Source organism: Lissotriton vulgaris, chromosome 10, assembly GCF_964263255.1.
Source record: "Lissotriton vulgaris chromosome 10, aLisVul1.2, whole genome shotgun sequence".
Classification (NCBI taxonomy): Eukaryota; Metazoa; Chordata; class Amphibia; order Caudata; family Salamandridae; genus Lissotriton; species Lissotriton vulgaris.
The window spans coordinates 889,456,271-889,480,177 of NC_141698.1; the positions used below are offsets into that span (position 1 = coordinate 889,456,271).

General features: G+C 49.4%; 1 protein-coding gene across 1 annotated transcript in view; it reads right to left on the reverse strand.

Annotated features, from left to right (window-relative positions):
* LRRD1 (leucine rich repeats and death domain containing 1) overlaps positions 1 to 23,907 on the reverse strand; it is a 337,071-nt gene that overhangs the window by 135,783 nt on the left and 177,381 nt on the right. The gene's annotated exons all lie outside the window — the stretch shown is intronic.

Here is a 23,907-nt window from a genome sequence, read left to right on the forward strand (position 1 = left end):
CCCAATATCAAATATTTTTCGAACCGACATCCACACTTTAAATGCGACTAGGAGAGTTTTAAACCTAACCCTTTTAACCCTTTTAAAATAAGCAAAATCAATATGTCTAAATAAAACCCCCGTGCTCCTCCCCCAAAATTAAATGATAAATCGAGCTATCTGAGCAGTCAGCAGAGCCAATATCCAACATTGATGCTATATGTCTAAGTGTTATGGACCAATAGTACATCTGAAAATTTGGTACTGGCCAGCCCCCCCTTTCTCTGGGCAAAGTCATATATTTCATACCCGTCTGGGACGTTTACCAGCCCAGAGAAACCATGAAATAATCCGATCTAACTTTTTAAACCAAATGGGGTCGATCAGTATGGGAATAGCTCTAAGGCAGTATAGAATCTTTGGTAAGAAAGTCATTTCACCACATTACATCTGCCCATTAAAGTTAAAGGCAAGTTATTAATCCGGCGCGCATCTAGATCTAATTGCTTAACTAGCGGTTTGAGATCTGCTCAATTTCCACACTAATCTCTATCCCCAGGTATTTAGCTCTATTGATAATTCGGGGGTCTGTCAAATTAACCTTGTCGTTATATATAATTTGAGTTTTAGTTTCATTAAGAAGATAACCCGATATTGAGCCGAACTGAGATGTTAGGATGCCAATTTGTTGTAAGGCGACCTGAGGAGAGTCAGTCAAAATAGCGAGATCATCAGCATATCCCAAAATTTTGGTAGCTCCACCTTTAGTCAACACTGGATGGAATAAAACATCGTTGCAGGTCTTCCGAATTAATGGGTCTACGTAAATCGCGAACAATAAGGGGGAGCAAGGACATCCCTGTCTAGTTCCTCTTCGTATATTAATTGTCGCTGATGAATTTCCCAACACAGATACCAGAGCAGTAGGCTGAACATACATACTTAAATAGCCCTAATATATTTGTCTCCAATGCTGTAATGCTGTAGTATAGCCCATAAAAAAGGCCAGGAGACCCTATCAAAAGCTTTTTCCGCATATAGCAGAATTACAGCCATAGGGTCTCCTGTAACCTTAGTATAATCGAACAACGTGATAGTGCGACGTATATGTTTAATGGTTTCACGGTGAGGGACAAAACCATGCTGTAGCGGGGAGACTAACTTTTTGACTACCCAGTTAATCGATTAGCTAACACTTTGGAATGCATTTTATTGTCACTATTAATCAAGGTGATAGGGCGATAGGAGCCAGTATCTGTAGGGACCTTCCGCTTTTTTTTTAAAAAGTGACTATCCTTGCATTCCGCCAAGAAACCGGGGGAGCATTCCCATTTTGAACGTCAATAAATAGCTTAAGCATTACCGGAATTAGCTGGGTACGAAAAGTCTTATAGAACTCTCCAGGTAAAAAATCTGGACCAACAGCCTTACCAGTTGGGATTAAATCTATAGCTATCCCAAGTTCCTCAGCATTAATCTCAGTATCTAACATATTCAGCTCAACCTCTGATAAAGCTGGTACCGCCATACCCTCCAAATATCTCTGAATTCCCGCCCGAGTCTCGTCGTTATCCTCAATATCCTCATCATATAATGTCTGATAAAATTTTTGAAAAGCCAAAACAATAGCCCCTTCGTCCATAACCAACCCAGCATCTGGATCCATAATGTGTTTTTTTTTTTTTTGTAAAACCATAATGTGTTTTATGCGTGTAGCAGCTATCTTTTCTCTAGTTCTGGCAGCTAGTATTTGCCCAGCTCTTTCATTACGCTCATAGACTTTAGAGCGCCAAGCAAGAAATTTGCTTGCAGCTTTAGCCTGAGAGATTTCAATAATGGACGATTTGACAATTAGGATCTGCATTTGTGCCAAATCCCCATTCCTTCCGCTCGATAAATCCCTAGCAAGTATTTTCTCGACCTCTTCTAGCCTCAAATACAGCTGCTCTAACTGCATTTTCTCTCTTTTCTGGGTCTCCCAGCCATATCGGGTGGTCTTCCCCCTTATCCCCGCCTTAAGTGCATCCCACACGTTCTGAATATTAGTGCTGCCTATATTTTCATTGAGAAATCTAACAACCATGATGCCATGGCTTCCACATAATGGCTGTATTTTAACAAGCCTCAATTGAATGTCCAAGCATCTGGTTTCCTGGGCCTGGACTGAATATTTACCTCCAATACTAAGGGATTGTGATCAGACATTACTCTCAGATATTTAAAAATTAGAGACCTCTGTACCAAACTTGAAGAGATAAAAAAGTAATCTAGTCTTGAATGGATTTTATGGGGGGCTGAAAAATACGTGAACCCAGGTTCCTGCCTCTTAGACAAAGCCCATGCATCAACCAAACCATGAAGTTCCTGGAGTTGCCTCAAAGTTCTATAAACTTTAGGTTTACGACCACCATACCCGACATCTGGACGGATGACGAGCTCACACCCGATATTGATATTAAAATCTCCACATAGTATGCACGGGGAAGGCCAACCAACCAGTTCAAGATTGAGCCTGTTATAGAGCTCGGGGTCATCAAGCACCGGGCCATATACAGAGCAGAGTGTAAAAGCTCTGTTTTGAAATTCCACATGTATAATGACCCATCGTCCGAACTCATCCGCCAAAGAGCGGTTTATATTCACAGCCCCCCAACAAACAAGGATAGCAACCCCTTTGGTCTTAGCCTCCAGTTTTGTCCAAACAGCCAATTGGAACCCTTCAAACTCAAGAAGTTTATGTCGACTTGCCTCGATATGCGTCTCCTTTAGGCAGATTATATCTGCCTTCAAGAAGCGGACATCCTCTCTAAACCTACGTCGCTTAACTGCGTCATTGAGTCCACAAATGTTTATGGATGCTATCCTAATATTAACCATCCCCAAAGAAGTCTTGAAGCAATGTTACTCCAGGAAAAAAAAAAAAAGAAGTGAACCCATCCCCTACCAAGCACAAATCTTACCCAGTAGGGCCCCGTGTAATAGAAAGTATCCCACCGGGACAGCATACCTCTCCCTCACAACCAGAAAGGAGCTGGCTTGAACCCATTATTATTATTAAACTCATTTTTAAGGCGCACAAATCATCCCCCAAGGGATCTCTCGGCGCCTGAGAAAGAAACAGCTGGAGGAGAAGTGCGCAGTCAGTTTTAAAACAGCCTGGTCTTAAGTAGCTTTTTAAAAAGAACAAAATTAATGCAGGCACGGAGAGACTCAGGAAGCTTATTCCAGTGTGTCAGGTCAGGTAGGAAAAGGCAGGTCCTCCCATTTTGACCTTCTTGATTCTCCTGCCGCATAGCAGGTTGTGGTTATTCCACCTGAGTTGTCTTCCTGGTTGGTAACGTTCAATCTTGTTAGCCAAATACGACGGACCCAGCCCATGCAGAGACTTGAAGACCATGCGAAGCAGTTTAAAAATGGCACGCTTTCTTATGGGCAGCCAATGCAAAAGTTGCAGAAGGGGAAGGGAGTGAGTTCGTGCTGGTTTATCCAGTGCCAGGCGGGCTGCGGTATTCTGCACCACCTGGAGCTTGGCCAACAAATCCTCCCTCACACCCACCAGCAAATCAATTGCCATAGTCCAGGCGACTCATCAAAAGTGCCTGGATCAGGGTTCTTCTTGCCGTCAGGGAGATCCAAGGTAAGATCTTTCTGAGCGACCTCAAGATCCCATAGCTGGTGCCTGCTAAAGTTTTGACCTGCTCTTCCATTGAAAGATTGTTGTCCATTTTGATCCCTAGGTTCTTTGCCCATCCCCTAGGGACAGGGGGTTCCCCTAATTCTGTTGGCCACCAGTCGGTGCTCCACAATTCTACTGCCTTCCCAAATAACAGAATCTCCGTCTTAGAGGAGTTCAGCTGTTGAAAATTGTCTCTCATCCATTTGGCGATGGCCGTCATGCAGCCAATAAATTTGACTTCATTACGGCTGGATTGTCCCCAATGTGCACTATCAGCTGTGTATCGTCAGCATAGGAGATGGTTTCAAACCCATAATTTCTGACGATACTGGCCAAGGGGGCAACGTAGATGTTAAACAACGTTGGACTCAAGAAAGAGCCCTGAGGCACCCCCTTGTCCACGGCTATGATAGGTATCCCCCATTATAGTAAGCCCTGCTTCTATCCACAGCTGTAGGACAACCCAGGTTCGAAGCGATTGTCAAGAGGAGCTTGCAAAACCTCTGCAACCCCCTCACCCACACGCATGTCGCCGTCCTAACTAACTCATTCTTGTCATGCATCATCATGGCAGGTTTCAACAGCATTCGAGTCTTAAGAGCCCTGGAAGGCAAACCGTGCTTGCGGTGGCCTACAGCGACCCAGGTAAGTGATCACCACCGAGCCACCCACTATAGCTGAACACAAGAAAAACATAGTTACTTTAGTCAAAATTAAACGCCACAATTTGAGTCATTTACCATAAATGGTTGTGATTTTTATTGCATCACAAAGTAGCATGTTAGCCAGATTGTAAACAACGTATGAAATAAACAGCTGATTTGATGCCTTGCGAATGGAATCTTCCTTAGGACTGGGGTGAGGGGTGTTAAAAAGCACCAGAGGTTAGCTGACCTCCAGAAGATGTCTCAGCAGCTAACAGTCAGAGGTTACTGATCAACCTCGGCGCATCATTACAATCTTGAAGACTCTTGAATATTCTGAGAGCTCGCTAGGCCCAGCTGTCGAATCATCAGCCTGAAGCTTTCTAGCTGATCCTCCTGGTGCTTTTTAACACCGTCACCCCAGTCCTGAGGAAGACCCCATTCACAAGGTATCAAATCAGCTGTCTACTTCAGGGGTTCGAAACGTTGAGATTTTCCTTTTGTTCAGACACCGATGACAAAGATTTATTATCTGCATCGGATACTCCGTGTTAAGATTTATTATTTCTGTACTCGCTAGACATCTTTAGAATATCCATGCAGAGTAGGCATCAAAACATCCTTGTGCTCCTCCCTCTCTGAGAGAGGGGGTTGTAGCCCTCAGAGGAACCAGGTTTTTCCTTTGAGAAGAGAATCCCAAATGATGTAGCATGTCACCTTTGGAGAGTGAGGGATTTCGTCCTAGAAAGGGATCTTCCCACAGCTAGGTCTGTGTGATATAGTCAGTGTCTTTTTATTCTCTTTCTCTTTGATTAGACCCAAGGATTATGATTTGTTTTTTGATGCATAATATTGGGGATGTAATCCTGTGCAGGTCTTAAAAATATTCCCTAGGACCCTCCTGCTAATTTTTCTGTGTGTAGTGTATCAGATTAACAACATGCAGCAAAATCTTTTCACTCAGATCTTATGCAGGATTTTATCATCACCATAGAAATCATCATGAGGGAGGTTTAGCGCTGCAGATGCTGGACGCTTCACGCCCTCATCACACCAGATATAATGAGATGCAGTTCCGTTCGCGCGGCGCGCCAAAGGCAAGCCCGTCTGCGCCTGTCCGCTCCGGGACCGGGCCCAGGGCCATAACCCCTGCTCGTACACTCTCGTATAATCGCAGTACGTTACTGGAGCTTTGCCCCACCCACGCCCCCCTTTGCAACAAATTCGACCTATCGCAGTTTCCCTTGGAGGTTAATGCAGAATGCTCTCACTGTAACACCTTACTCGCTACTTACAATTCCCCCACCTCAGCTAAAACCTTAAAACATGAGAGAGAGAAGCACGTTATTATGGCACTCATCAATGCGCGATCCTTGAACATACATTGCCAAGAAATAGCTGACCTTATCAGCGATTTTAATCTCGATGCTCTCTACATCACAGAAACATGGACGGATGAGGCATCTGCCCCCGACCTCGTTACAGCAGTTCCTCCAGGCTATATTGCCTATCGGCAGGATAGGGCCCTAAAGAAAGGAGGTGGGTTAGCCATCATAATAAGAGACCAATATGAGGTCCGCATCTCGCCTATTCCCATCTCATCATGTGAAGCTATACATTTCAATATAAAATTCACACCGATCTGTAACTTTAAGGGAGTACTCCTTTATCGACCTCCCGGGACCAGATCAGCGTTCCTTGCCAATTTAAGTACCATTACCGAATTCATGGTTACTGAAGAGTCCACCACAATTATGGGCGACTTCAATTTCTACTTGGAGCAAAACAGTGACAGGGATACCATTGCCCTCACATCAGATTTAGAAATAATGGGCCTTAGACAACTGGTCACGGCTCCTACCCATCAGGCAGGTCACACGCTGGATGGTATATTTACAAACGCTGAAGACTTACACATAACGGCAGTTCTTCCCATGACCTGGACAGATCACTCAGTCATATTTAGTAGCCTAACTATCAAAGGCTCTCTGAGGAAGGAGGCCTCATACTCGAGACTAGGCACGTTCAAAGCATGGAAGGACATTAATCCTAATGACCTAAATGCACTCTTAAACAACACCAGCCCTGACCTATCCAGTGATCCTAGCATCGCCACTCACCATTTCCATGAATGGTTGGGTGATGCCACGACTCAGTTGGCACCTACCAAATCCCACTCAAGGAACAGGAGCATGCCAACTGCCCAGTGGTACACAGATGAATTAAAAACCCCAAAACAACTAACAAGGAACAGGGAAAGGCACTGGCGCAGAACCTATGATAGCGAAAACAAGGAAAAATATAAAGAAGCTCTCGCTACCTACAAAGCAATGATAACAGCAGCAAAAAAGCATTTCTTCTCATTACACATAGAGAAAGCAAAAAACTCAAGCAAACAACTATACAACATTGCCAAAACCCTCTCCGGTAACACACCGAACCTAAATTTGCCCCCATCACAATCATTATGCGACGCCTTGTCCGAGTTTTTCTTCTCGAAGGTAAATGACATATACCAAGCCTTCACTTCAGACCCTAGTATCAGTAGTGTTACCACCTCCACGACCATCTTAAGAAATACCATGATTAGTTTTAAACCCCTAACCACTGATCAAACAAAGGGCATAGTTAAATCTATCAAATCCGGATCAGCTCTGGATCCATGCCCAACTTCTGTGCTCGCCATGGTATCAGATACAATCCTCCCAATCATCACTCATGTCTGCAATACGATATTGATATCTGGAACCTATCCTGATTCTTTGAAAAACACTCTGATCAAACCTCTGCTTAAAAAGCCAAGTCTAGATAAGGAAGAATTAAAAAATTACCGGCCTATAGCAAGTCTCCCTTATTTAGCGAAAGTCACAGAAAAGGCCATGAATCAGCAGTTGTCGGAATACATAGAAAGTAACAACTTGCTGGATGATACCCAGTTCGGTTTCCGTAAATACCACGGAACGGAAACCGCTCTCATCAAAGCAGTGGAAGACATTAGAATCATTCGCGACCAAGGAGGAACAGCATTGCTGGTACTCCTAGATCTCTCAGCAGCTTTCGACACGGTCGACCACAAGATCTTGGTCGACCGTGTCGAGAAGATGGGTATTCAGCTCACTGCGAGAGACCTACTTGCTTCCTTCTTGGCCAACAGATCCCAGGCGGTCACATTAGGTCCCTTCCAATCGGCCAACCTGTCGTTACCGTGTGGGGTTCCCCAAGGCTCATCCCTAAGTCCGACACTATTTAACATATATGTGTCGGACCTTGCTAGTGTCATCAAAGCACACGGGATGAGCCTAGCCTCATACGCAGACGACACTCAACTGGTGTTGGCCATAAAGGGAGATGGGCAAGAGGTGGCAGCACGGTTCCAAAATGGAATGATTGCTATTGGTGAGTGGATGGCAAGAAATTGCCTGAAGCTCAACTCCGATAAAACGGAGGTGGTTATCTTTGGCACCCTATCGCCAGCATGGTCTGCAGCCTGGTGGCCATCGGCTTTTGGCACCCCACCTTGCCTAACCTCCAAGGTTAGAAACCTAGGAGTCACATTTGATGACCAGCTCAATTTTATGGCTCACGCAAATAAGGTGGCAGCCACTGCCCATTTTAAACTCAGAATGATAAGGAAAATCATACCTTTTCTACCAGATTCGGCCGCCAAGACTTTAGTCACCTCTCTGGTCTTGACATCATTAGATTACTGCAATGGACTTTTTCTTAATGCACAAAGCAGAGTCACCAAAAAGCTGCAGACTGTCCAGAACGCGGCTGCACGCTTGCTGTCAAAAAAAACTAAATTTGTGCCCATTTCGGACACCTTGAAAAGCTATCACTGGCTTACCATCCAAAACAGGATAAAGTTCAAATCTCTGTGCACAGTCTACAAAATACTGCAGGATCAAGGACCTCGCTTCCTTAAAGACCAACTAATACTCTACAACCCGGTCAGAACACTCCGATCCACATCACTTAACCAACTAGTGGTCCCTCGCAGCAGAACAGTCTCCTGGGGCGACCGCCGCTTCCTAGTCGCGGCTCCTAAAATCTGGAACACTCTGCCACACCACATAAAAACAAGCCCCTCACTCCTTCAGTTTCGGAAAAAACTGAAGACGTGGCTATTCAACCAGTAAATATAGCTCACGCGTCTACTTTCTCTTCTGCTCAGGGAGGGACATCACTGCAGTCTAGCGCCGAGACGCCCACGGGTAATTGTTCGCGCTCTATAAATGTTAGTAAATAAATAAATAAATAAATAAAATTTAGCACAGGGTCCTTGTCCTTCTTGCGTAAAGATACAATTGTGTTCTCTCGCAGGGAGGGTGGGAGTAGTCCCTGCGTTTTAGCAGAATAAATGGCATAAAACACAATGGGCAGCCCATCTAACCAAGGAACCTTGCTTCCGAGCCAGCTCCTTAATTACATCCGCAACTCGTAGACTAATATCTGCACCCGGACACTCTGCCACAGTGAAGTCTATGTTCAAAGTAAAGGACTCTGCAATGTATTGCAAAATGTCCGACTCATTAACCGCAGTGCACACAGAATATAGCTCATGGTAGGTTTGTGTCAATATAGCAATGATTTGCTATTGCGTAAACATGTCCCGACTGGCTGATTCACAAAGCTGGTGTGGGCCTGTGCAATATGGGCTCTGTAGTCATATTGCCACAAGCGCTCCACCAGTGCAAACAGTTTCCCCCTTTCAGCAAGTAAACGTTACCTGCCCTCTGTCGACCATCCCAGTTCCGGGGGCAAACCATTCAAAACCGCCTCTTGCTGCCTAATATCAGCAAGTAATTGGTTGCGCACCCTTAGCTTATTTGAGATACAATAGACCAGCACAACCACCTTCAGGGCCTTCCATTCAACCCCCATTGACAACGTTGTCCCTGCATTTTCCAGCCAAAAATGTGTAATAATCTCCCCAAATGTGGCCCGGAAAGCCAGGTCATCGAGCTGTCTAGTCACTAGGTCGGGACACATGATCTGTGAGGTGACCATCGGAAAGTACATAGTAAGAGTCAATGGTTAGAATAGGTTCTTGCCAAATACTATGCATCCACCACACGTCACTACCCTGCATTACAACAGAGAACCCCATCCAGACAGACATCAAATTCATGTAGACCAGGTAAAAAGGAACAAACCCGGATTCCATGGCTCTGCGTCCCCCAACAATCGAAAAGGCCCCACTGTTGAACCCACCTACCAATTTATGTGCAGGCACTGAGTGTGGTGGAGATGAAACCTGTCTAAAGCAAGATCTGCTGCATAGTTGAAGTCCTCCCCAACAATCCTCACGTAAAGCAGAACTGCCACCAGAAGTGGCATCAAACTAGACAAAAAGAGGGTTGGCCCCTGTTTGGGGCATAAATGTTTTAAGCACAGTGACATCCCTGCCATCCAATCGGCCAAACACCAGGACATAGCGTCCCCCAGGGTCAATGACCCAGGGGCATAACACAAGCCCCCACGCTCCAGGGGCCCCCTCCCAAAGCGGAGCCAGCAAGCAAGCCTCTTCAAGTCTTCATGAATTAAATGATGCGCACGGCCTCTCCATAAATTAAATGGTGCGCACAAGCCACAGCCTCTTCATTAACAATAATTAAATGGTGCCGTGCACACGCCCTACCGGCCTCTTAATTAATTAAATGGTTGGTGCGCACGCCCTGTAGTGTAGTTCCTATTTTCCCTATAGGCCCTGCGCATTGGAATAACATAAACAGCAGTGTAGACGTAGGACTGCGGTCTTCTAGGTCTCTACTGACTATGTTAGACTTAATTTGGTTTGTACCAGCTAGCTCAGAGGTCACTGGAAACTTTCTTGACTGAATAGGAAGTGATCAGCTTCCCTGGCTCAGACAAGAAGAGATTCAGTTTTCCAACAACCGCATTAACATGACAACTTTGCTCCTCAGAATAAGAGTCAATCTCTATTGTCGTGTGAAACAATAGACAGCTATTTCACTCAGTCAGTTGTGCAGAATTACTTTCACCAGTATGCAGAGAATAGAGAGACAGGCGTTTTCAATAAAAGGTATTATTTATTGAACAGTCTTCCTTCTCATGCAAGAGAAATGAATTGCCACAATTGCAAGACTTGTTATTATAAAAAGTGCGTACAGTAAAAGGAGTATTACGAAATAATACTGTAAAAGCATTGATATGGTTTCTTAGCCATAAGATGGTTAAAATGAATAAAATATATACATTCATATATACATTTGGCTAACGTCCTCAACTGGTGCTTCGAACTACGCCTACCCCAATGTACCTGACCTAAGCCTAATACGTGGGAGGGAGTAAGTAAGTAGCCGTTTTAAGTTAAGTTGGTTTTGCCAAGGGTTTGCTTCAAGAATTCTCTCTAAGGGTTTAGTCAGCACTGTACCTCTGGATTAGAATGTTGGAGGTCTGGTATCTCCTCTCAGGACTCGATATTCCAGTCACCCGCAAGGGTAGGCTGGAAACGCCGGAGCTGGATTTTCTCGGCAGGAGAAAAGACAGCGTCTTTCTCAGCGCGTCAAGGAGGAGGGGCAGCGTCTGTGGGTTTCTCGCATCTGCTGGGCTCTCTGCAAGGGACAGCTGTTCTGCTCCAGTATTCACCACCACCGTGTTTGCTTAAGGCAACGTTGGTATATTTATACCTGAAAGGTGCGAGTTTGACGTAAGTTTTTGGACATAAGACGTCAATAAAGATGTCACTAAGAACTGGTCGTTCTTACAGTGCTCGCAAGAGTTCTATTACTAATCAAAACAAAGCAAGCGGGACTTTCCCAGGTTGCTGGGGGTTTGAGCTGTCGAAAGAACTCGGTGTGTTATCTAGGAATCTAAGGAAGTGGCTTCTGCTGTGTCATGTACTGTAATGAGCTGCAGAGACTAGTTACTGAAATACGGCTCTGATCGTTTATGCCATTATAGGGATATGTATTGATTATAGCCGTATAGGGGCATGAGGTCACAATATTGATCGGGGTCCTAGATAGAACACAACGCCCACTCCACGAATTTATGTCCATCAATTTACTAAAACTAAAGCAATAAGATGCGCGTGTATTCCTACCCACCCCAAAATACATATTGCATTTGAAATGGCGTATATGAAATACATGAGAATATAGGTACTGTACGTTTTCAAGCATAGTAATCATTCAAAAATTATTGCATATGTAATCAGTTTGAACGATTGTGCGAAAAATTACACATGAAATGTCTCTTAATACAGAAAAGAAGGGCGAGATTATTTCATCACATATAAATACAATTGCTGTAAAATGTGCTAGAGGCTGAGGTAAAGTTTTTGTCTCTAGATCTACTACAAATAGAAGCTCTGTTCCTTATGAATAGTTCTACTTTAAGCAAAAGTATTTGTGCCAGAAAAAAGGTAAATATTTTGAAAAATGTCTGATTCAAAAACATTTTTTGATGGGGAGTGGGAAAGTAGAGTGCCAAACGCTTTTCAATAGCTTTTGTTTATCAAAGCTGAAGGCCGAATTCAGAGTTCATGGGAACGCTGTGCGCCGGATTGTTTTCCAAAATTCATTGTTGCTGTTCAGGGTAGAACATCATGTCAGACAGGCTCTCAAAGAATAGGTCTACATATTCAGGTGACAGTTCTACCAGGTTCGATAGTGCAGTAACCTGGCAGTTGTGAGAATGATTGCTATCATCGATGTCTGGATCAGCAATGCTCACAGAAGGTCGCACCTGGGTGATGCTGCTTTCATTTTTTGCTTCACTGCCGCCACCTAGTCGTAGCGCAGGAGTCTCAACGAATGCCGTCATCAGGATTGGTAGCCGCTGGGGACAACACGATGCGTGAGCCGTTACAGGACTTAGCAAAGTATCGATATCCATTGGTACTGCTGATGGTAGTGCAAGACAGGTGTCTAACATGCATTCTTCTCCGCATAGCATACATCGAAGCACAGGTAAGATGCAGGTCTGCCATATAGGTCTGAATGAAAGAAACCAGGTTTCAGATCTCTCAGCCGGGCCAATCCAAGGACCTTAGTTATGTGTTCCCGGTAGCGCATTGCTAGGATCGTTTCTTCCATCCTTGCCGGAGTCATGTCTGTGTTTTGGCTTGCCATATTGGAGCAGAAGGGTCAAAAATAAAATGCCTGCTACGAGTCCCAAAAGAAGGCCGCCAAAGAGTGAATGGACAAAATTGGGAATAATGCCCAGAACTGCTTTGAATGGTGTTAATAGTCCAGAAAAAATTGTCTTAAATACGTTTGAGATACCAATGGCATCCGACATATTTAGGATTTGGCTGAGCATTCTGCTTAAAGTATCAATTCGTATAGAAGAGATATTCAAAGGAGGCCAAATCGGAGTCTCGGAATCTCCAGGGCCGTTTGGAAACAATGCTTGCATACAGCAAGTGACCATGGAAGTCACGCTTACGAGATATGCTTTCCCTGGCACCGAGCCACAACAGCTGTGATCCGTTATTAGAATGTAACTCCAGTTACAAAGTTGCCTAAAGAAGGGCTCTATCTGCGTTGCAGGTGTGACGTGCTGGTGGCATGAAAGGTTGTTTGAAGTCCCTTCACAGGCCCCATGTAAATTAATACCCTGGCACAAAAGTATACAGCTTAGTGAATGTTTGCAATTTTCACCACTAAGAAATAAATTTTTGTCGTTGTCACTGTAGCATGTGTGTGTATATGGCAATTTCCATGATGACTTAATGTACCCTTTACCCAACCTTTCATACTGGCCTGTCGGTATATACTCAAGGCAATTTTTAAATCGGAATTGTGATAATCCCGTGTATTATCCATTCAATGACAGGTCTTTCTGACATTGTCAATGGTAATCTCTCAAGTTTTTCGATGCTCAGGATTGTATAGTCTTTCTGTGCCAAACTGATTTGTTTATCAGTGAGGTTAAAGATAGAAAACAATGACGTTGTGTTGATTAAACGCCATGGCACATAGCCTGAACGAAGATTTTGCAACGTCCAGCCTAGCTGTACGATAGAATGTAATTGGGACTGGCCATGTTGGGGGGCGTGGCTGGGCACGCAATGCGAGTGGACACGCCCGGGTAGAGCTCCGAGTGAAGCTCCCCCGCCGTGGGCCATTTATCCGAAAAAACTCACTCGAAAACCGGACAAAAGGCGGTCGAGTGTGCCAGAGGAGCATATCTGTGCCCTGACGAACTTTGGATGCAATTGAAGATACGAGCCCTCCGACCGGAGCGAGGCCCTCTCAGACGCCCGGCCCAAGTTCACTTCTGGCCGGCGGCGGCCTTAACTCGAGAACGGGGATCCGGCCCACCCATTGATCCTACCGTGCCCGAAGCCAAACACACCCATCATCAGCGAAGGGTGCGACGCACCAGCGCCTCGACGAGCGGAGATCGTCTCCATGCCCTAGGAGACACTGGTGGGGATCGAGAGTGCAGACCCCTGGGCAGCCGCCTCCACGGGGCCTCCCTTGCGGCCCAGCCCGGGACCACTTCCGGTCGGCGGCGCCCCAGAATCGAGACCGGGGATCCGGCCCGCACGGTGGTCCTCATCGCACGCCTTAAATAACCTCATTCATCACCAGCGGAGGGTGCAACACGCCCAGGCCACGACATCTGGAGAACGTCCCCACGTCCTGGGGAACTCTGAAGAGGATCGGATGTGCGGACCCCCCGGGTGGTCGCCGCCACGAAGCATCACCAGCCGCCCAGCCAGGGAACACTTCCAGTCAACGGCGGCCCTGAACTGAGGCCGAGGACCCGACCCACGCACTGCGCCGCACCGTGCACGGTGCCACAGGCCCACATCACAGGCAGGGGACCGGGAGCGCCGACTCGGCCACACTACATCCTGCCCCACTCCCCTGGTGGCAAGGAGGACAATCTGACTGGGGCACAGCCCATTAATGCCCCCGCCCGGCAACTGAGGTTAACATTCAGCACCCGGCGTCTCCCCCGCCAGCAGCTAGGGCCCTGGAAGCCCGATAACTCAGCGCTACCATCCGGGCATCGCCGCAACTCCCAGGGCGGCTGCCCATTGAACGTGTGCCCACGTGACAGTGCCCCCTCCCGTGGCCCACTGCAAGAGCGGAGAGGGAGGAGCCAGGTGAGCCATATAGCCCCTGAGTGACCCACGGTATACTGGACTGGGGGGGAGGCCCAGTGGCCGTGCACCGAGACGGCAACACGCCGCGACACTCACTATTGAGGCGCCCTGTACCATCACCACGGCGTGCATCACAACTGCTTGGCCGAACCTGGGAGGAGCGGGTGAGCGCAGTGGGTGGAACGCGGAGCGGCAGCAGCACATTCACCCTACGACTGTGTCTGTGAGCCTCATAACGGACGACACCTGTGGCATTGACCGGGCCCCGGCCAGCGCAGGCACCGGACCAACGCCCCTGTGGCCACCCCGTGTCTGCTGAAAGGGCCGCGCCGCGGGCTGGCACAGAGAGAAGTGGGGCCTTTGAGGTCATTTGAGAGTACCGCACTTCCTGGACGCGACCTGGGGCCTGGTGAGTGGCTGCGACCTGCTGGGGTGACCGGGAGGACCAAGGCAGTGAGGTTAACCGAGTCGACTGGGCTGGCTAATCTCCACGAAGCCTGCAGTGTTGAGAGACGGGGCTGAACACTCCGGAGCGGCGCCCCGCAGCGAACCGGCACCCCTAAAACGCGCAGGGCGAGACTCTGTGCCCCCCTCGATGGCGGCACTGCGTGGGACCCTTGGACTTTGGTTGGACTGCCGCCTATTGCCTAGACACGTGGTGCCCGGCGGAGTTAGCACGTTGCACCGGACCCTGGGGTTACTGCACCTGAGACACCGGAGTACCTGTTACGGAGACCTGCCGCCCGGGTCGCCTTACGGTGCTGGTCAGTCCCATGTCAGGAGGGACCAGAGCCAGGACCGGAACCGGAGGGGCGCAGAATAAGGGGGAAATGGTGAAGAATTCAGAGACTGACCAGACTGCCTCTAAACTGGACACCATGCTGGCGGCAATGGAGCGATTGGAGGAGTCCATGCAGCTGACCCGTACCTCCTTAGAGACCAAGATAGACAGTGTGGCGGTGGACCTGACACATCTTAGGGCAGATCACAAGAAACTGTCTGAACGGACGACAGTCTTGGAACACGCAGTGGCGGAGGTCTCACCCAAAGTGGCACTGGCAGACAAACACATACGGGACCTCCTCAACAGAGTGGAATTCCTCGAAGATAGGGCGGAGGATGCGGAAGGGCGTGCACGGAGGAACAATATTCGCATAGTGGATCTGCCGGAGCGCAGGGAACGGAGGGAAGCGGTGGAACACATGGAGGCCTGGCTCCGTGAACTGTTGCCGGAGGGCACGCTGTCAACGCACTTCGTGGTGGAGAGGGCGCACCGGGTGCCATCCCGTCCACCCCCTGAGGGCTCCTATCCCAGGCCCATGCTTATAAGGGTATTGAACTATCGCGACCGGGACGCCATTTTGCGAGAAACCAGGAAGCTGTCGGACATCAAGGTTGAAAATGCAAAAATAATGTTCTTTCCCGATTACACCATGCATGTCCAACGCCAGCGTCACCCTTTCATGCCTGTGAAGCAAAGACTCAGGCGACTGGCTCTTAAGTATTCTTTGCTGTTTCCAGCTCGCCTCCGTGTGGTAGCGCAAGACAAAACACATTTCTTTGACACTCCTGAGGCGGCTGATGCCTGGCTGGACTCTGGGGTCGACACGGAGCGAGGGGCCGCGCCACCGAAGCCTCGCAGAGACCGTGGTACTCGCAGACACCGGCGACCATCGCCGGCTAAAACGTCCGTAACGGATAAGGAGGTGGGCCCCACTCCCAACCAAATGCAGAACGAGCAACAGGAGGCCCTCCGAATGGTGGCCGAGCTCAGTGGATCACAGTCGCCTATCCTGATCTCCAACGCCAGTCCCAGATCGCGTGAAAGCGACGACGAATCTCTATATGGCTTACCGGATGAACAGGCATCGGAGGGTCTGCCGGAGGTTACACCACAAACTGCGGACCTGATAGTGTAGTAGTGTCTCTCAAGACGCCTCCGGATGGAATGGAGTGGAAGATGTCATATGCGAGTTTGCACGCTGGGTTTGGTGGACCGGCTGGAGGGACTCTTAAGACACCTGAAGATCTCTATCACTGCTGTCTGCATTGGCCTCATGGGCCAGGCCCTGCTCCCGCCATCCTGCCCCAGCGACTCTTGAATTGCTCCCGCTACCTAGTGGGAAGACAGTGTTGCAATACTGGCGAAACTGCAGTGGCGTTGTGATTGTGGGGTGGACGGACCCCTAGAGGTGAGTGTCCCTCAAAGAGCAAGTGTGGGGGCCCCTAGAGTCGAGTGCCCCGACTTCGTGCCAACAGATGCTCCAAGCCCTGAATGCAGTCACTGACATTGACTTCTGGTAGTCATTGGCTCACTGCCTGCGGCGGGGAGACACCACCGCTCTCCTGGCACGATGAACTGTTTTGTACTGTCTACCACTCGAACTCAGTAACTCCCCCATTGAACTCACGTTTTAATTGAGCTCACTAGAGCGTTTGGGCGACGACATGTTTCGTTTTTGCCCTTTTGGCATTATGGTTGTATTTGTATTATACTTGGGACTAGTGCTAGCATTGCAGTGTCATTTACTATGTTTTCACACGTGCCTGAGGGGGCGGGTTGCAATTACAGTGTCAGACATATGCTCTTGTGCTTGTGTGGCTGGGGTTGACTGGGAGGTGAAGGGGGGTGGTGGGGAAATTGGGATTTACGGCGAGTGTGATGGCTGCAGTTAAGTTTTGCACCTGGAATGTAAGGGGCATACACACGCCTTCGCGACGGTATCAGGTATACTCCTATCTTAGAAGACACCAGGTACAAATCGCTCTTTTACAAGAGACCCATCTGACGGCCGCGGAGGTCCTCACGCTCCGCCGTAGGTGGAGAGGGCAGATCTATGCCACAGGCTTCTCAGCGTTTGCACGTGGAACTATGATCTGGATACGGCCGGGGGTTCCCTTTGCACTGACGCACAGCAACATAGACACGGAGGGGCGTTATGTGTTCATACAGGGCAGATTGGACGGGCAACAGATAGTCATAGCCTCCATTTACGCACCGAATGTTGAACAGGGGAAATTCCTGACAAAGCTGTCGACAGTGATCGCACCCTGGCCAGATGTGCCCCTGTTGTTGGGTGGGGATTACAATAGTGTGTTAGATGTCTCCCTTGATCGCTCGCTCCCTCCAACGGTTCTAGCCCCGACTCAGGTGACTTCTAAGGCCCTTCTTGATTGGGCGACTGTTATGGCAGGGTTTTTGGCTTTATTTAGCAGTGATATAGATCATTAGTCTTGCTCACATCCAGGATAGGTATTCTTAGCCTGTGTTGGCCCTTTTAAGCCCTTTCTTCCAGACCTAGAAGAGGATAGCTGCTTAATATGATGATAGATCATTTATTCTTGACTTTAACCTGTCTATTGCGTATTGGCTTTGACATACTAGACACATTGGTATGGTTTATGTAGGTATTCTGACAGAGCTAAGGGGCATTTCATCCCTTTCAGGCCTACAGGCCTAGAGCTAGAGGGACTCCATTTTGAGGGAGCTGAGAGGCTTTTCAGGGTAAAGTTAAAGTTTATAGTTAAGGCTGTTGTTCGCTTGGAGAGAACCGGCTCAGGCTGGCCCTTATCGAAGGAATGTATTTTTCTCCACTCCGAAGACACAACTTCAGGCTGGCCAGCTGGGAACGTGTCCTTGGTACGGGGAGGTACAAGAATTTGGTGGGCGGCAGGTTACTGGCCGTAACTTTCCATGAAAGGACAAGCTTCCATATTAGTGAGCTACAGGAGAGGAGGAGTGTTCATTCCAGCTTGTGTGCAGTTCAGTTCAGTTTGGAGTTCAGTTCAGCGTGGTGCTCAGAACAGCTGGGAGCTCAGTTCAGCTTGGAGCTCAGAACAGCTTGGAGAGAGAGAGAGGATGTCTGCTGGAGCTGCAGAATAGAGTGCAGTTCTTGAATGGAGAAAGAAGGCAGACGACAGCTGAAGATGAGGAGAGAGAATAGAGTGCAGAGAGCATCAAAGAAGGCTGTCAGCTGGAGCAAGTGAACCAGAGGCGTGATGATGTGGTGAAGGAGGGAGAGACAGAGAGAGCCCTAATCCCACCAGAGGCAGAGAGAAATCTTCCTTCTAATAGGTGAGGTAGTCTGAACTAATCACACTTGCATCTTAATCTTATCTTTATTCCCTAGGCTTTTGCATTGCTAATCTTTTCCCTTTCAGCGGTGTGTTCTATCTATAGTCTTTGTCAGTTACAGATCTGTATATGTGTATTTTATTATTGTAATAATAAACATCCCCATAACTACAGTGCATGAGTTTTTTTATGATAAAGCTAGCCTGGCTTCTAGCCAGTTGCTGTTGAGCCACTGATGGATCAGAAGGGAGTAGGAGCGCTTAAATCAAGAATTAACTCAATCACATAGTGTGTATATCTTTGTCCCCATACAGTGAGGGTAATCTCCTTTCCTGGTTGATATTACTGTTTGAACAGATGCTACCCCTGATCAGGTAAGTAATAGTGAATAATTAGGGAGAGAGGAGACCTGCAACTAAGGGACCAAGTTAGTACACCCTCCCATAATCCTGTAAACAGCGTCTTCTGTTCCAAAGCATAGGTAACCTTTTTCCTCCTAGTCAGATGTTACAGCCAGAACAGATGCTGCCCCTGATCCGGTAAGTCTGAATAAATAGGGAGAACAGGGAGCCCTTGAGCTAGGGAATTGTTGACACTAAGTAATTTGGCTATCCCATAATATTATTGTAGTAGCAGACCCTTAGTGAAGAGACAGAAAACTGAAGGTGTTCATAGGAATGTGGTCGTCGTTGATATACGGCGTTAGTGAGAACGCTGGAGAGGATTACCAGCGTGGAGGGCTGCCGGATTGCGGCCCGTGTGTAAGTGAGAGCGTCAGGGGGGATGACTGGCGTGGAGGTTTGCCGGATTGCGAACCGTTTGGAAATAAGGGAGAGCACTGGGGCTGCAGACCCACGTGTGTAGACGCACCGGATTGTGTGTCATATCTGCCCCAGGGTAGATTAGTCTGGGTCTGAGTGGCCGCGAGACTATAAGTTATCCTTAGTAATCAGTGAGTATTCTTAGTATCCCTATAGATTTAGTGGTGTTTTTAATAATATGAGCTTGTATATTGCGAGTTCCCCATCCTCAGGTAGGTACCCAGGTGCCTGGATCGGTGGTCCTGAGGAGGGATGTGATTACGTTCTGGCTGGGTTGGAGGGGCCCCTAGGGGCTGATCCCATCTAATCAGAAAATCCAGCCATAACAGCGACGCAGTGGAACTTGCAGGATGCTTGGCGTGTCAGGAACCCTGACGCTAGGGTGTACTCCTACTTCTCTGGGGCTCACTCACTGCAGGTCAGGCTGGACAGGTTCATGATGTCTAGGGACCTGATACCACACGTGACAAATGCAGAATACCTGGGGCGGACACATTCAGATCACAATCCCCACACTCTGGATTTCGACTGGAAACGCCCGCGCCCGTCAGTACCCACATGGCGCCTCCAGCCTGATCTTTTTCTCGATACACCATTTCGCGAGGAGATGTCTAGGAGGATACTCCAGTACTTTGAAGACAACGGCGACTCCGCCTCGTCCCCGAGAATTGAGTGGGATGCCTTCAAAGCGGTTATCCGAGGTGGTTGTCTTAGTGTACAGGCGGGCCTGCGTAGGCAAGTGGAGAGGGATCTAACGGTCGCAGAGGCCGTCCTACTAGATAGGGAGCGGGAGGCGGTGGAGGGTGATGACTCCCCGTTGATTGCAGCCAGGACGGATTATGCCCTTCTGCTGGAGAGGTTGAAGAACCTCAATTACGCAGCACACTCTGCGCGCACCCACAATGCGGGTGACAAGCCTGGCAGGCTCCTGTCCTGGCTGATACGGCAAGATACCCAATCAGCGTCGGTGCTCTCGATCCGCACGGCTCAGGGCGCTGAAGTTTTTACCCAAAAGCTGATTCATGAGGCGTTCACGTCTCACTATGGTCTCTATACAGCTCACGGCTGAGGGCTACTGAGGAGGAGATCGTAGGCTATCTGACGACACTGCAGCTACCCGTTGTCACCCGTGCCCAACAGTCAGAACTGAGCGCAGCTATCTCCGGAGAGGAACTGCGCGAGGTGATTTTCTCCCTCTCTAACGGTAAGGCGCCGGGCCCGGATGGGCTACCGGCTGAGTTTTACAAAGCCTACTCCTTACTGTTAATACCGGAACGGCTCAGAGTGTATAAGACGGCATTTGAGAACGCTGAGCTTCCGGCGTCCCTGAATGAGGCTAATGTGATCACGCTCTTGAAGCCAGGCAGGGAGGCGCGCGAGCTTGGCTCGTATAGACCATTAGTGCTCCTTAATACAGACTACAAGATTCTGGCAGCGACACTGGCTCGGAGGCTTGCACCCCTAGTCCCAACCCTTGTCCACGTCGACCAGAACGGATTCGTGCCTACCCGCAGCACGGCGTACAATATCCGTCGCTTTTTCAGAGTCCAGCGCTATGCAGTATCTGCGTGGCCGCGCTCGGGATGCATAATACTCGACCTGGAAAAAGCGTTCGATTCGGTAGAGTGGCCCTACCTGCTCCAGGTGCTCGAGAAATATGAGTTAGGTGATGCCTATATCCAGATGGTGGAACTCTTGTATCAAGCACCCGAGGTGCGGGTCCGCACTGGGCGGCTGTTCTCTGACAGAGTGCGAGTCGGGAGGGGCACCAGGCAGGGATGCCCCCTCTCTCCCCTGATATTTGCACTCATGATGGAGCCGTTGGCAGCACTGCTTAGGACCTCTGGCGCCGCCTGGGGTATACCCCTAGCAGACGGGACGCACTCGGTGTCACTGTATGCCGATGACCTGCTGCTATACGTTAGGGACCTCACCTGCATTCCCGAGACCCTCACAGACATTTTTCGGAGGTTCGGGATATGTCGGGGCTCCGTATCAACTGGGCGAAGTCGGGTGTCTACGCGTTCAGTGATGACATGCCACAATGTGAGGTGCGGATGATGGGAGAGACACTTCAGTGGCACCTGACGGTCTTCCGATACCTGGGAATCCTCATTTATCGGGACCCGGTCGACTTGCTAGAGGGTAACCTTGTCAGGGCCATCTCCTCGCTGACCGCCCAGGTCACGTTTTGGAATTCCCTTCCGCTGAATGTGCCGGCCCGCGTAGCATTGACGAAGATGATAATGCTCCCTAGGCTTCTATACTATTATGCCAACCTGCCGGTGTATGTGCCAACGCACATATTCAAGGGCTTGGAGGCCTTAACCAGGCGCTTGATTTGGAATGAGGGGCGCCCCTGGGTGGCGCTGAGGACTCCCTATGCAGCCACAGAGGCTGGAGGTCTGGCGGTTCCCAATCAGGAGCTTTACTACTTAGCGGCCCAACTCCAGTGGGTTGCCTATTGGCTCAGCGGCAAAAACCTGAATGACACTGCCACCGCCGACACGACCCTGACTTTGTCCCAGGTACTCACGCTCTTTCACCCCTTAACACGGGGACGTCCTCCTGACCAGATACACCTAGCGGTCGCAAGACAGTGCTTTGTGCGGGGCCTTAGGCTCACTAAAGACACGATGCCATATGCCCCGAACTTGCCACTGTTGGGGACCCCCTGGGGGGGCGGCGTGATGTCACACTCCACGCTGCGCAGTTGGGCAGCGGCAGATTTGGATAGTCTGGGAGATTTGTATGGTGAGGGGGAGCTGCTGTCCTTTGCGGCTCTAGCTGCCAGTACTGAACTGCCCTTGGGACAGTTCCTAGTGCACGCTAGGCTTCTCCGAGCGCTGTCCAAGGCTTGGGGGGATTTGTCTCAGGAGCCGACCACACATGTGTTGATACAGTACTTGCACGTGATGGGTGATGGTTCTCATCTGGTGCATTGGCTAGCACAGGCTTTACACCATCATACACAATTCTCCTCCCAACGATTGAGGGATAAGTGGACGGCTGATCGAGGCAGTGAATGGTTGGACAAACAATGGACCATGATACTGGCTGGTGCGGGAAACGTCCCTCGGAATGCACGGTTTAAGATCATTCAGTATTTTATAATACACTGGGCATACCTGTCTCCGGACAAACTGAATCGCTATTTTGGCCTCACCTCTTCGGCGTGCCCCAGATGCGGGCTCCTGGACGCGGACCTACTACACACTCTCTGGCATTGCCCTCATCTTTGTACACTAACAGTGGCCACTGGCGGCACCCTTCCCAACACATGGGAGGCATGCCTGCTGGGGCTCTATAAGAGATCCAAACAGACTAAATTTCAGGCACGGTTCTGGGATCTGGGGCTGATAACAGCTAAGCGACTCATTACGAAGTGCTGGAAGAACAGTGCCCCCCCGCGGCCGGTAGACTGGCGTCATTCCTTTGCTAACTGGGCTAGCGCTGAAAGCGTGGCGCTACACAGGGAGGAGACGGCGGGGCTCCGCATGTATCCAATTGCCCAGGAATGGGACACCACTCTGACCGCACACCATCAGGCCTGCCTCCAGTCGGGCATCATATGATTGCCCATTTGTGGTGGGGTGATGACCAAGTAACTATGGCACCCTGGGGCCTGGCCCTCTCCCCCCCCCTCCGCCCTGCCCCCCCCACCCATCGGGGCTACGATCTACCAGACATGTTGTGACACTGGGGGGTGGCTGGGGTTCAGATATAGGCAACAGGCGAGTTCTTGGTAAAGAAGGTTTTATTGCAGAAAACCAGTGATCTGTACTACTCTTCCTTATCGGGTTGAATCTCCGTGGGGATCTACTCCTGCTGCGCCGTCGTCGGGTAATCTTCTCCTTTTCTCGGACCCCTTCCGGGCTTCGAGGGGGGGATTCGTCCTCGTCGGAGTCCGTCGCTGCGAATGCCGGGTTCTCGCTCCCCAGAAGGCAAAAAGAGAACAAGGGAGGTATCAGCTCACTGTAGAATAACTCGAGGTCAGGGTAGGGGAGTGAGGGAAACCACCGGTGCTCGTAATTACAATGGTGCACTAATGTGAATGGGAGGGCGTGTGCACAGGATAGGGGTCCCAGGAGGTTAGGTTTCCCGTGGTCTGGTACCTAATGTAGCTCTAAGATCCACCCAGCCCCGCAATCGGTCACGCACCTGTGAAAGCCACGCACCTCCCCTGGGTGAGTGGCTGGGCGACTCGCAGGAACGGTGGCCTCCTGGCTTCTCTCCGTCCGTAGCAGGCGCCGACTCTGCTTCTGGTAGGTGACTCGCCGCTTCTCCCCCGGCCTCTGATGTTCCACGCCGCCTTCGTCCTCCTCCTCTCTTACTCTCCACTTTCTCCTCCGCTGTCCTTCTTCTCTCGCCGTCCTCTCCTCTGGTCTCCGTATTCTCCTCTTCGCACTCCGTCCGTTCCTCTCCTTCCTCCTCCGTCCTCCGGGTGATCAAGCACACCTGTGCCTCGGGGTGGAGTCCTTTTGTCGGAAATGAGTAGTATGCCGACTCCTCCCAGTCCGCCTCCTGCCAAGAGTTAAAGGGCCAGTCCTCTCCAGCATTAACGACCGTACCGGCTTCCGGGTCCTGAGAGGGGAGAGAGACAGGGGAGTATGGTAAAAGTACAT